Here is a 12,383-nt window from a genome sequence, read left to right as displayed (position 1 = left end):
ATTAAGAGTTTCTTATGGTTTATCTCCTCTCTGGTTTTGTTTTGTTTTATTTTTTTCTCCTCTTCTCCTATGGTCCTCTTTTTGTTTCTTAAATTCCCCATATCAATGAGATCATAAGATAAATTATCTTTCTCTGATTGACTTATTTCAGTTAGTGTAATACCCTCTAGTTCCATCCATGTTGTTGCAAATGGCAAGATTTCTCTTTTTGATGGCTGCGTAATATTCGTGTGTGTGTGTGTGTGTGTGTGTGTGTACACCACATCTTTTTTATCCATTCATCTGTTGATGGACATCTGGGCTCTTTCCAAAGTATGGCTATTGCGGACATTGCTGCTATAAACATTGGGGAGCAGGTCCTCCTTTGCATCACTATTTTTGTATCCTTTGAGTAAATACCTAGTAGTGCAATTGCTGGGTCATAGGGTAGCTCTATTTTTAACTTTTTGAGGCAACTCCATACTGTTTTCCAGAGTGGCTGCACCAGCTTGCATTCCTAACAGCAGTGTAAAAGTGTTCCCCTTCTTCCACATCCTCACCAACATTTGTTGTTTCTCAACTTGTTAATTTTAGCCGTTCTGGCTGGTATGAGGTGGTATCTCATTGTAGTTTTGATTGTATTTCTCTGATGCCAAGTGATGTTTTCATTTTTTTCATTTCATTTTCATTTTGCCGAGTGATTTTTTTTTCATGTGTCTGTTGGCCATTTGGATGTTTTCTTTACAGAAATGTCTGTTTATGTCTTCTGACCATTTCTTGATTGGATATTTGTTCTTTGGGTGTTGAGGTTGATAAGTTCTTTATAGATTTTTGATATTAGCCCTTTATCTAATACATTATTGAAAATATCTTCTCCCATTCTGTGTGTTGCCGTTTAGTTTTGTGGACTGTTTCCTTTGCTGTAGAAAAGTTTTTTATCTTGATGAATTTCTAATAGTTCATCTTTATTTTTGTTTCCTTTGCTTTTGGAGATGTGAGTAGCAAGAAATTGTTGTGGCTAAGGTCAAAGAGTTCATGCCTGTGTTCTCCTCTAGGATTTTGATGGATTCCTGTCTCACATTGAGGTCTTTCATCAATTTGGAGCCTGTTTTTGTGTATGATATAGAGAAATGGTCCAGCTTCATTCTTCTGCATGTTTCTGTCCAATTTTCCCAATAGCATTTGTTGAAGAAACTATCTTTTTTCCATTGGATATTCTTTTCTGCTTTGTCAAAGATTAATTGACCATGGAGTTAAGGATCCATTTCTGGGTTTTCAGTTCTGTTCCATTGATCAATGTGTCTGTTTTTGTATCAATACCATACTGTCTTGATGATTACATCTTTGTAATAGAGCTTGAAGTCTGGAATTCTGATGCCACCAGTTTTGGTTTCCTTTTCCAACATTCTTTTGGATATTCAAAGTCTTTTCTGGTTCCATACAAATTTTAGGATTATTTTTTCCAGCTCTGTGAAAAAAGTTGATGGTATTTTGATAGGGATTGCATTGAATGTGTAGATTGCTCTAGGTAGCATAGACATTTTCACGGTATTTGTTCTTTCAATCCATAAGCATGGAACGTTTTTTTTCCATTTCCTTGTGCCTTCCTCAATTTCTTTCATGAGTGTTCTATAGTTTTCTGAGTGCAGATCCTTTGCCGCTTAGGTGGATTTATTCCTAGGTATCTTTTGGTTTTGGTACAATTGTAAATGGGATTGACTTCTTACTTTCTCTTTCTTCTGTCTTGTTATTTGTGTATAGAAATGCAACCGATTTCTGTGCATTAATTTTATATACTGCCACTTTGCTGAATTCCCGTATATGTTCTAGCAATTTGGGGGTGGAGTCTTTTGGGTTTTCCACATAGAGTATTATGTCTGCAAAGAGTGAGAGTTTGACTACTTTGCCAATTAGGATGCCTTTTACTTCTTTTTGTTATCTGATTGCTGAGGCTAGGATTTCTAGTACCGTGTTGAACAGCAGTGGTGATGGTGGACATCCCTGCTGTGTTCCTGATCTTAGGGGAAAAACTCTCAGTTTTTCCCCACTGAGAATGATATTGTCAGATCTTCTTGTTAGGTAGACCATTTAATTATGATACAGTGTCCTTTCTCATCTCTTATTACAGTTTTTGGTTATTTTGGTTTAAAATCTAATTTGTCTCATGTAAGAATTGGCACTCGAACTTTCTTTTGATGTCCATTAGCATGGTAAATTGTTTTCCACCCCCTCACTTTCAATCTGGAGTTGTCTTTGGGTCTAAAATGAGTCTCTTGCAGATAGCACATCAATGGGTTTTGCTTTTTTTAATCCAATCTGATACCCTGTGTCTTTTGATTAGGGCATGTAGCCCATTTACATTCAGAGTGACTATTGAAAAATATGAATTTAGTGCCATTTTATTGCCTGTAAAGTAACTATTACTGCATATTTTCTCTGTTCCTTTCTGGTCTGTGTTACTTTTGGGCTGTCTCTTTGCTGAGAGGATCCCTTCTAGTATTTCTTGTAGGACTAGTTTGGTGATTGCAAATTCTTTTAGTTTCTGTTTGTCCTGGAAACTTTCTATCTCTCCTTCTATTTTTGATGACAGTCCTGCAGAATAAAGTATGTGTGGCTGTGTATTTTTCTCATTTAATGCCCTGAATATATATCAGGCCAGTCCTTTCTGGCCTGCCAGGTCTCTGTGGATAGGTCTGCTGTCAATCTAACGTTTCTATCCCTGTAAGTTACAGATCTTTTGTCCCAAGCTGCTTTCTAGATTTTCTCTTTTTCTCTGAGATTTGTAAGTTTCACTATTAAATATTGGGGTATTGAACTATTTGTATTGATTTTGAGGGGGTTTCTCTGTGCCTCCTGGATTTTGGTGCCTGTTTCCTTCCCCATATTAGGGAAGTTCTCCACTACAATTTGCTCCAATGTACCTTCTGCCCCTCTCTCTCTCTTTCCTCTTCTTTCGTGATCCCATTTATTCTAATATTGTTCCACTTTATGGTTTCACTTATCTCTCGGATTCTCCTCTTGTGATCTAGTATTTGTTTCTCTCTCTTTTTCTCAGCTTCTTTATTCTCCATTGTTTGGTCTTCTATATCACAAATTCTCTCTTCTGCTTCATTTATCCTCACAGTTAGAACCTCCAGTTTTGAATGCATCTCATTAGTAGCCTTTTTGATTTTGACTTGGTTAGATTTTAGTTTTTTTATTTCTCCAGAAAGTGATTCTCTAGTGTCTACTATGCTTTTTTTCAAGCCTAGTAGTTATTTTTATAATTGTTATTCTGAACTCTGGTTCTTATATCTTACTTGTATCCATACCAATTAGGTCCCTGGCAGTCAGCAGTGCCTCTTGTTTTCTTTTTTGAGGTGAGTTTTTCTGTCTTGTCATTCTGTCCAGAGAAGAAAGATGAATGAGAGAACAAAATACTAAAATGAAAAAAATGACCCCAGAGAAATATACACAAACAAATCAGAAGAGACCCAAATCCAGGAGGAAAAAAAGAGAGAGAGAGAGAGAGAGAGAGAGAGAGAATATAATCAGACAGGTGAGCAGAATAGAGCAATATACTGGATTCTGTGTGTATTTTGGTCTGTTCTTTAGAAAACTAGATCCCAAAGTTATAAAGAAAGTGCCACTTTCCTAACGGCTCCTGGGGAAGAATGAGGCACAAACAAGTTAGCTATGAGACAATGGGAGCAGGGGACGACAGCTGGAAGGACTATCACCCTGAACACCTCCTCAGTCCTGTATTTATTAGATACAAGGAGAAGAAAAGAAGTTTATACATTAGCCATATGTCTAGTAGGTAAACAGGAAGGAATGTGAGTCATAAGTTTGTCACAAATCTTGAAGGTAAACAAGAGGAGGAGTAAGGTGTGTCTCATCCAACAGCATGGGATATGTAGTTGTGCAAACACACTTAAATGGATTACCTTAACAGGAGGCTTTCTCTGAGGTAGAGGAGACAACAGAAAAGGGAAGCCTTCCACGTTCCACCCTGAGCAGGCCGATGGGGTAGTTCCCAGCTGCTTGGCTTCCGTGAAGTGGGCAGTATCCCGTGCTGAGTGAGCCGGACATCCACAGCTGCTCGGCTTCAAGGACGTGTATCTTTCCCTCCACCAGAGGTGTGCTGCTAGTACATATTTTTCTCAAGGTCATCTTTAAGCATGCTTGGTGATCAGTACAACTCCTCATTAGTTAAACTTATATTTTGAGCAGTATTTTATTCTGAAATAAAATAAAACAATAAAATAAATAATAAAATAAAATAAAACAGAAAGAAATATAGTATAAAAATAAAATTAAATACAATGAAAGGATTGAATATAACTCTAAAAATGGAACTTAAAAGACAAGAAAAAAAAAAAGAGAGGAAACCCTCCCCCCACCACCACCACCAACAACAAAAAGGAAGGGATATAAACAGTCAGGTGAATAGAACAGAGCAATATAGTATCTCCTGAGTGTTTCTGGGCCAGTTTGTTAGAAGAAACTACATGTCAAAATTGTAAAGGAAGAAAAGCTTACATATACAAAAATAAAATTAAATACATTGAAAGGGGCGAATGTAACTGTAAAGATGAAAATTAAAAGAGACTTTAACAAAACAAAACAAAAAACAAAGGAAGAAGAAAAAAATAACAAAAAAGAGAATATCATCAGTCAGGTGAATAGAACAGAGCCATACACTAGATTTTGGGTGTATTTTGGTCTGTTAGAAGAAACTATATCCCCAAACTATAAAGAAAAAAAAAACCCCTTTTATGTATGTATGTGTATGTATGTGTGTGGGTGTATATATATATATATATATATATATACATATATATACATATATATATGTATATATATATATATATATAGCCAAAAATAAGATTAAATACAATGAAGGGATACAATGTAACTGTAAAAATGAAAATTAAAAAAGATTTTAAAAAGGAGTTAATAAAATAAGAAATTTTTAAGGAAAGAAAAAATTTTAAATTAAAGTTGAAATACTAAAGAATCATGGGGAAAAGCCATGAATTCTATGTGCTGCTTTTCCCTAGCTCTGGACTTCTGCAGTTCTCATTACTTGGTCTTTGCTGGATGTTCTTGCTGATCTGGGGAAGGATCCTGTTGCCATGATTCTCAAATATCGTTGCTGGAGGCGGAATTGCAGGGCCCTTGCCAGGGACCAGGCTGAGTAATCTGCTCAGGTTTGCGCTCTGTGGCTTTTGTTCCCTGAAGACTTTCCATGCAGCTGTAGAGGATGAGAATGAAAATCTGTCCTCCCAGTCTCTGGCCCTGGATCCAAGAGGTTGGGGCCTCACTCCTCAGTGCACCCTCAAAGAAAAACAGTCAATCACTCCTGTCTCCCTGGTCTCTGGTCATGCTCCATGCTCCCCCAGCCTGTGACTGAGCATTTCTCTCTCTGGCCCATGGCCCTGCTTCAAGTCTCCAAACCCTGCAGTCTCTTGCGGCATGCTCCTGCTCCTCTCCTTCCAGGGGAGGAAGCGGGTATCTCCCGGGTTCTGCCACTTGACTGTGTTGCAGGTCACATTTTAAGGTAAACCAGAGCTGAGAGCCCCCTCCTCGGCTCCATCTCTGCAGCTGACTTCCTGCTTTGATACCTGGGAACTCTGCCATACTCAGGCCCCCCTGTCTTTCTGTGACTCCCGGGGTCCTGAGACCACAGTGTCCCAACAAGTGTTCCCCCCATCCCCCTTAGCCACTGGAGTGATATCCCTCTGTGGAGCAGACTTCTAAAAGTTCCAATCTTGTGCTCCGCTGCTCCCTCACTTGCTGGTAGCCTGCTGACAGAGGTTCCCTCCTCCTGTGGTCTATCTTCCCATATATCGCCTCAGATTTACTTCTCTGCCTGTCCTACCTTTCAGATAGTGGTTGCTTTCTCCTCCTAGAATTGCTGCTTTTCTTTTCTTTGATTTCTGATTGAGTTTGCAGGTGTTCAGAATGATTTGATAGCTATCTAGATGAATTCCTGAGACCCGAAGAAATTACGGTTTCCTACTCCTCTGCCATCTTGGACTCCTCTTCCCTATTCAGAAAATCTTGAGAGTTGGGTGGTGGAGCCTCATGACAGGCCATCCCTAGGGATGGTTCACCAGGACGTACAATCACACCTCCACCTGGAGCCAGGTCCGTGGCACGCACCACAGTAGAATTTGTCCAATGTTAGGGACCCAAAGCTACACGGTCAAAATGCCCCCATCCTGTACTAGGCCAGCCCACCCACACAGAGAGCTGGGACAGATCCAGAGACAGGGCAAGCTCCAGAAGGCTCTGGTCTGCACACAGGCCCCTGCTCAGGAAGCCCCAGGCTGTTGGTTGTTGAATTCCCCACCTCCCTTCCTATAAATGGCTTCACGGTCAAAGCAGTCAAATAAAGAAGCAGTAAAAGATTTGAAATTCAGGCTTGCAGAGGGCTTCTTGAATTAGCACTGGCCTGGGTGGCTGTAGGCAGAAGAGAGAATGTTACTGGTAGTAGTAGTTTTTTAGTCTGTGTCAAGCTGCTAGCCTCGTAATGGTAATTTATTACATCAGTCAACAAATACTAAGAATTCTGTGACCAGATATTGTGGATTAGAACAAAGTGACTGGAACAGTTCACACTGTAGTAAACAGGGACACCTTGGTGGCTCAGTGGTTTAAAGCCTCTGCCTTCAGCTCAGGTCATGATGCCAGGGTCCTGGGATTGAGCCTCGCATTGGGCTCTCTGCTTAGTAGAGAGCCTGCTTCCTCCTCTCTCTCTGCCTACTTCTCTGCCTACTTGTGATCTCTGTCTGTCAAATAAATAAATAAAATCTTAAAAAAAAAAGAATGGTTCAGAGGGCATTTGATCATTGCTAAGGGAGAATAAATCGGGGGCTGGGAAAGCCAGAGGGACAGCATCTCGTCAGCCTGGGAAGTCTCACACCTGTTCCAGAGGAGGGCAGAGAAGAGCAAAGCACAGAGGGAGAGGGATGTTTCAGGCTCAGGATAAGGCAGGAGTATGGAGACCAGGGCACAGGGGGCATTACCACTCATTGGTGTGGCTGTGGGGAAGTGATGGGAATGAGACTTGAATGAGGGGGCACTCCTCACACTTTGGCTGAATGGGGCTCCCCTGGGGCTGGGAGGCTGCTCGCTCCCACAGTGCTGGGCTCTACCCCCAGGGCTTCTGATTCTGGAGGTCTGGGCAGGGAAGGCCCTCAGATGTGCATTTCTGCCAGGTTCCCAGGTGCTGTTGCTGCTACTGGTGGTGCTGGTGCAGAGACCACACTTTGAGAAGACTGGTCTAGATTTAAAAAGGGGACATGGGACGCTCAAGGTCTGTTCCCCAGCCAAGACTCTTGACCATGGCTCCATGGTCTCATGGCCTTGAACTTCTGGTGCTCAGGGACAGTGTGTGTCATGCAATGATGATAAGACGGGGGTGAGCTCCATGTCTGCTGTGCTGGCTCCATGTTCTTGAACTTTCCTTCCTTCCTAGTCTCTTCAACCCTCCAGGCTTTTCTGCTTTTGATCCTACAATGTGTCTGAACACTGTTCTTCCAGGCCCCTCTGCCCCACCTGTCTTGTAAGGAGACAAAGATTTCTGTTGTCTGGACATCAGCGGATAGCCCTGAGGGACTCCCACGCTCCTTCCAGACTCCATCCCTGATGCCTGACTTCTTACAGAAACTGCCCAATTTCAGTGACCTCCTTTCCTTCCCGTGCAATAGGAAAAAGGAGTAATTTGTGTAATCATTTGTGCATTTGTGTAAGTTAGGGCTTGGAATTAGGCACATGCCTTGTACACACATAGTTTGTTCTCACGACCTGGCTTCCCCAGACACTGCAAGGTCTCTGGCTACCCTAAGCCCGACCTCTCACACTTGCACGTACACACCCTGCCAGCACACAGAATGGCAGCCACTGTCATCCAGGCTGGTGGAATTCTGGGAGGGCCCCAAACCATTTGCAGAGCCTCTAGGGTGAAAGGAGCCTACCTCCTAAAATTCTGAGGGGGTGGCATTGCACTAGTGACAGCTAGTCCCCACATACACTGGCTGTCTGATGGGGTCCCAGGTATACCGGTCATCAAAACTCCCAGGTGTCTCATGAATGCCTGGGTGGCTCCGTTGGTTAAGCATCTGCCTTCAGTTCAGGTCATGATCTTGGGGTCCTGGGACTGAGTCCCACATCAGAATCCTTGCTTAGCAGGGAGCCTGCTTCTCCTTCTACTTGTAGTTTTCCCCCTGATGTTCTCTCTCTCTGACAAATAAATACATAAAATCTTAAAACAAAATGACTTCCAGGTGTCTCCTAGTAAAGCCTATCAGGGCAGGCCCCATAGTAACAAGGTGGTCCAGACTCCTGCAGCTTTACCTTTGGGGCAAACACGTAGGCCCATTTATGTAGAATTAGGCAGGTGCCCTGCATCCCCGACCTGTTCCTGCGCCCAGGCCTCTTCCTACAGCAGTCCTGTGCTAGGTTGCTGGCTTCCCTGATCTGCACAGCTCGGCTTGCAGTGAGCACTTATCAGCTTGCCTAGGGCAGCTTGGAGTGCCAGCGGGAACCACCTACAATGTGGCCTCCAGCGCAGAGGAATCCTAACCCTGAAATTCTTTCCAAGGCAGCAGCTTTAAACTGGCCACAGTCAGTCCCCATTTAGACCAGATGCCTGATGGAGTCCAGGGCTCTGGAGCAATCAAGGCTCCCAGGGGGCTCTTCTTGGCGGCTACCCCAGCCAGTCAGCGCTGCCGAACCCGGCCAGGCATTTCAGAGTCCTCTAGTTCTGTCTTTAGGAGGAATATGTACATAGGTGGAGGCTAAGGTTTAGAGTTAAGAAGATACAGGTACTCCCGATAGCCTCCTCCTCTTAACTAGCCTCTCCCAACATTGCCCTCTTCCAGAATCCTGGCTCCCCTTAGGTGCAGCATGTACCCTATTAACATGCTATGGGCTCAGGGGCCCTCCAAGCCAGTGGGGCTCTGGCAGGACCCCAACCCCTGAACAGGCATATATTGTTCTGTTGCATTTCACAGTTACTGCGTTTTTGTTTTTTTTTTAAGGTTTGTGGCAACCTTGTGTCAAAAAAGTGTATCAGTGGGGCGCTTGGGTGGCTCAGTCCCTTTGGCTTAGACCATGATTCCAGGGTCCTGGGATCAAGCCCCTCATGCATCGGGCTCCCTGCTCAGTGGGAAACCTGCTTCTCCCTCTCCCATTCCCCCTGCTTGTGCTCCCTCTCTTGCTGTGTCTCTATCAAATAAATAAATAAAATCTTTTTAAAAAATAAAAATAAACCGGAGAAAGACAAATACTATATGATTTCACTTACATGTGGAATCCAAAAAACAAGACAAATAAACAAAAACCAGAAACAGAATCATAAATATAGAGAACAAGCCGGTGGTTGTCAGAGGGGAGGATGGGAGGGGAGATAAAGTAGGTGAAGGAGATAAGAGGTAGGAACCTCCCATTATAAAATAAATAATTTATGGGGATGAAAAGTACAGCATAAGGAATAGAGGTACTAGTATTTTAATAATATTTTATGCTGACAGATGGTAAGTACTTATGTGAGGAGCATAGTGTAATGTATAGAATTGTTGAATCACTATATTATACACCTGAAACTAATGTAACACTGTACGCCAACTACACTTCAGTTAAAAAAAGAGAGAGAGAGAGAGAGAGAGAGAGAGAGAAATAGTATGGAAAGATCACATCCCATGTATCTTTACCCTGTTTCTTCCAATGGTGACATCTTGCATATCTGTAGTATAACACCACGACGAGAAAATTAATGTTGTAACAATCCGCTAATATCTGCTTTTAGTTTTCACTGGACCAAATAGAAAATTCAGAGATTTTCAGTTCCACCATAATAGCAAAGACAAGAAAAATTGATGGAGAAAGTCACTTCACAACTTCTGCTACTATTTTCTCGATTTGCAAACTGTGATCACATTACATAGCATCTTTTAAGTCTCAAATTTCTCATTTAAATGGGCCAGCATCAATGGCGAGATTAGTACCTGCCTCACAGGGTTTGCAGAAAGTTGAATGAGATAATGCCCAGAAGCACCTTGTGTATTTGAGGCACTGACAAATTTCTGTCCTTCCACACTTGGCTGTGCTCTGTACTCTTCTGGCTGCTTCGAGGGATGATCTGTCAGTGCAGGCAGGGCCCGAAGGCATGGTCCCGAAACAGTGTTCCCTCTGAGCTGCCTGGACTCAGCTTCCTGGAGCCTGGTCACCTTGGGGAAACAAAAGCAACAATAACATTACCTGAAGAGCTCTGTTATTAACAGCCTATGTGTTTATCAGGACTTTTTCTTCCAGTCTGTGGGTGCAGATCCCCAGTTCTTTATGAAATCCTTGGAGTCAGATGTATTTTGGAATTTGGAAGTCACAGAAAAAAATTCCCCGAGTGTAGGGGTAGGACTGATTTCTTTCTTTTCTTTTTTCTGAAGATTTTATTTTTATTTATTTATTTGAGAAAGAGAGAGCGAGCCCGTGAGTAGGGGAGGGGTTTTGCAGTTATCGTAACTCCTTCCTCACACCTCCTCCTCACACCCTTTTGAATAGGATTTTCTATAGGAGGGACCATCCTTTGTCTGTCTTACCACAGTATGTTGGATATGTGTGTACGTGAAGCAGATTTCTGATCTCTTTAGTTAACAGCTCTCCAATCAAAAGGAGTGATGTTAAAGGAGCTGCACCCAAGGAATCACCCTGAAGGGGTCTCATCCATACCTGAACGTGACGTAGAGGACGAGATCAAGCTGATGTCATGAGGGTGTGAGGCAGGTTGCTTGTGTGGCTCAATTATCAGTTACCGTCTATACCCTCCGGCAAGTTTGTCTGCCACCCAGGGGCAGGCCTCTTCTTCCTGGACATAGACCTGTGTCAACCACACCCTCTACGGAGACCCGAATATCAGCCTTCCAGGGCACGGTGACCCTTGCCAAAATTTCTCCGTTCCTTCCTTGTTCACTTTCTCTCAACCATAGAAGCAGTAGCCGCTTTCTGCAATTGGGACTTCTGTAGGACTAAGATCCCTGTGGTGCATAAACAATGAATCTTGGAACACCGAAAAAATAAAACAAAAATTAAAAAAAAAAATCCCTTGTAGTAATTAACTGCCTTTTAAGACTTACCATTTCTTCATGTTTAATTTTCCTATTAAATTACCTGAATATTTTCTATCTCCTATTACCTTCTATCCCATAATTAAAACATGCTTTTATTACACTATGTAGTTAATTACACCAGGATCCAGAACAAAGAAAGAATACATTGTTTCTGGCAAAGGAAGTAAAGGTTCTGGAGACTAGATGACTGGATTTTCTTTGTTTTAGCAGTTAAGCTTCCAATTTGGCTGGTGTCTAAAAGAGTATCCACTGTGACTTTCTGGGTAGCAACTTGAAAGTGCTTCCTCTCCACAAGTTCCCAAAGGTTAAGTGTGTAATATCAAATTGAGGAAGTTTATACTCCTCTGATGCTCTCAAGCTGGTTTATTAAGTAGAAATTGAAACTACAATCCTTTTGTCTTTTTCAAAAGAAATTGTTTTGTTCTCGCAGCTCTTCCTGTTGTCCAATAGGTGGCAGTGGTGTTCATTTATACACATTTTCTTCTGGGCAGGGGGAGCCATAGTAGCGTGTGCAGGATCAAAAACATAAGTAGGAAATGAAAGGAAAAGCTCTCAGATGTCTACTACCCAGGAAGGAGTCATTTCAGCTTGATTTTGAGGAAAGGAACACTGAATGACTTGCATGCTTCCCCAGGCAGGTTGTGCCTCTCCCCCTCCCTACCTGGGGAGCACTTCCACTAACTCAGAGCCCCATTCCACCCGCCTTATCTCAGACTGCCAGGCAGGATTTCCACCCGTGTTTTTGTGCATTTCAAAATATCCTCCTAGGAAACCTCTCTGACATCCTGGGAGGCCTGTCTGGATTATCATTTCAACCTAACAATTGTGCCTTCTCTTGGGGCTTTGGTTACAAAGGTGCATAGGTTATGAGCGATCCACTCGAAGAACCTTTTTTCTGCATTAGTTTTTTTTTTTCCAAAGATTTTATTTATTTGACAGAGATCACAAGTAGTCAGAGAAGCAAGCAGAGAGAGAGGAGGAGGCAGGCTCCCTGCTGAGCAGAGAGCCCGATGCGGGGCTGGATCCCAGGACCCTGGAATCATGACCTGAGCTGAAGGCAGAGGCTTTAAGCCTCTGAGCCACCCAGGCGCCCCTCTGCATTAGTTTTTAGTGCTTAATTTTGCAGAATACCAGGTTTGTCAGAAACACTTATCATGCCTAGAAGGAATGCATACCAAAGAGTATTAGAAGTAACACATTTTAACAGATTATTTCAAGTTTGCCTGCAGGATGATATCATTTCTAATTATGTAATAACAATACTATACAATGTGACAAAGGTCTAAGTAG

Source organism: Meles meles, chromosome 4 (genome assembly GCF_922984935.1).
Source record: "Meles meles chromosome 4, mMelMel3.1 paternal haplotype, whole genome shotgun sequence".
NCBI lineage: Eukaryota > Metazoa > Chordata > Mammalia > Carnivora > Mustelidae > Meles > Meles meles.
Note: the sequence above shows the minus strand (reverse complement) of the source record.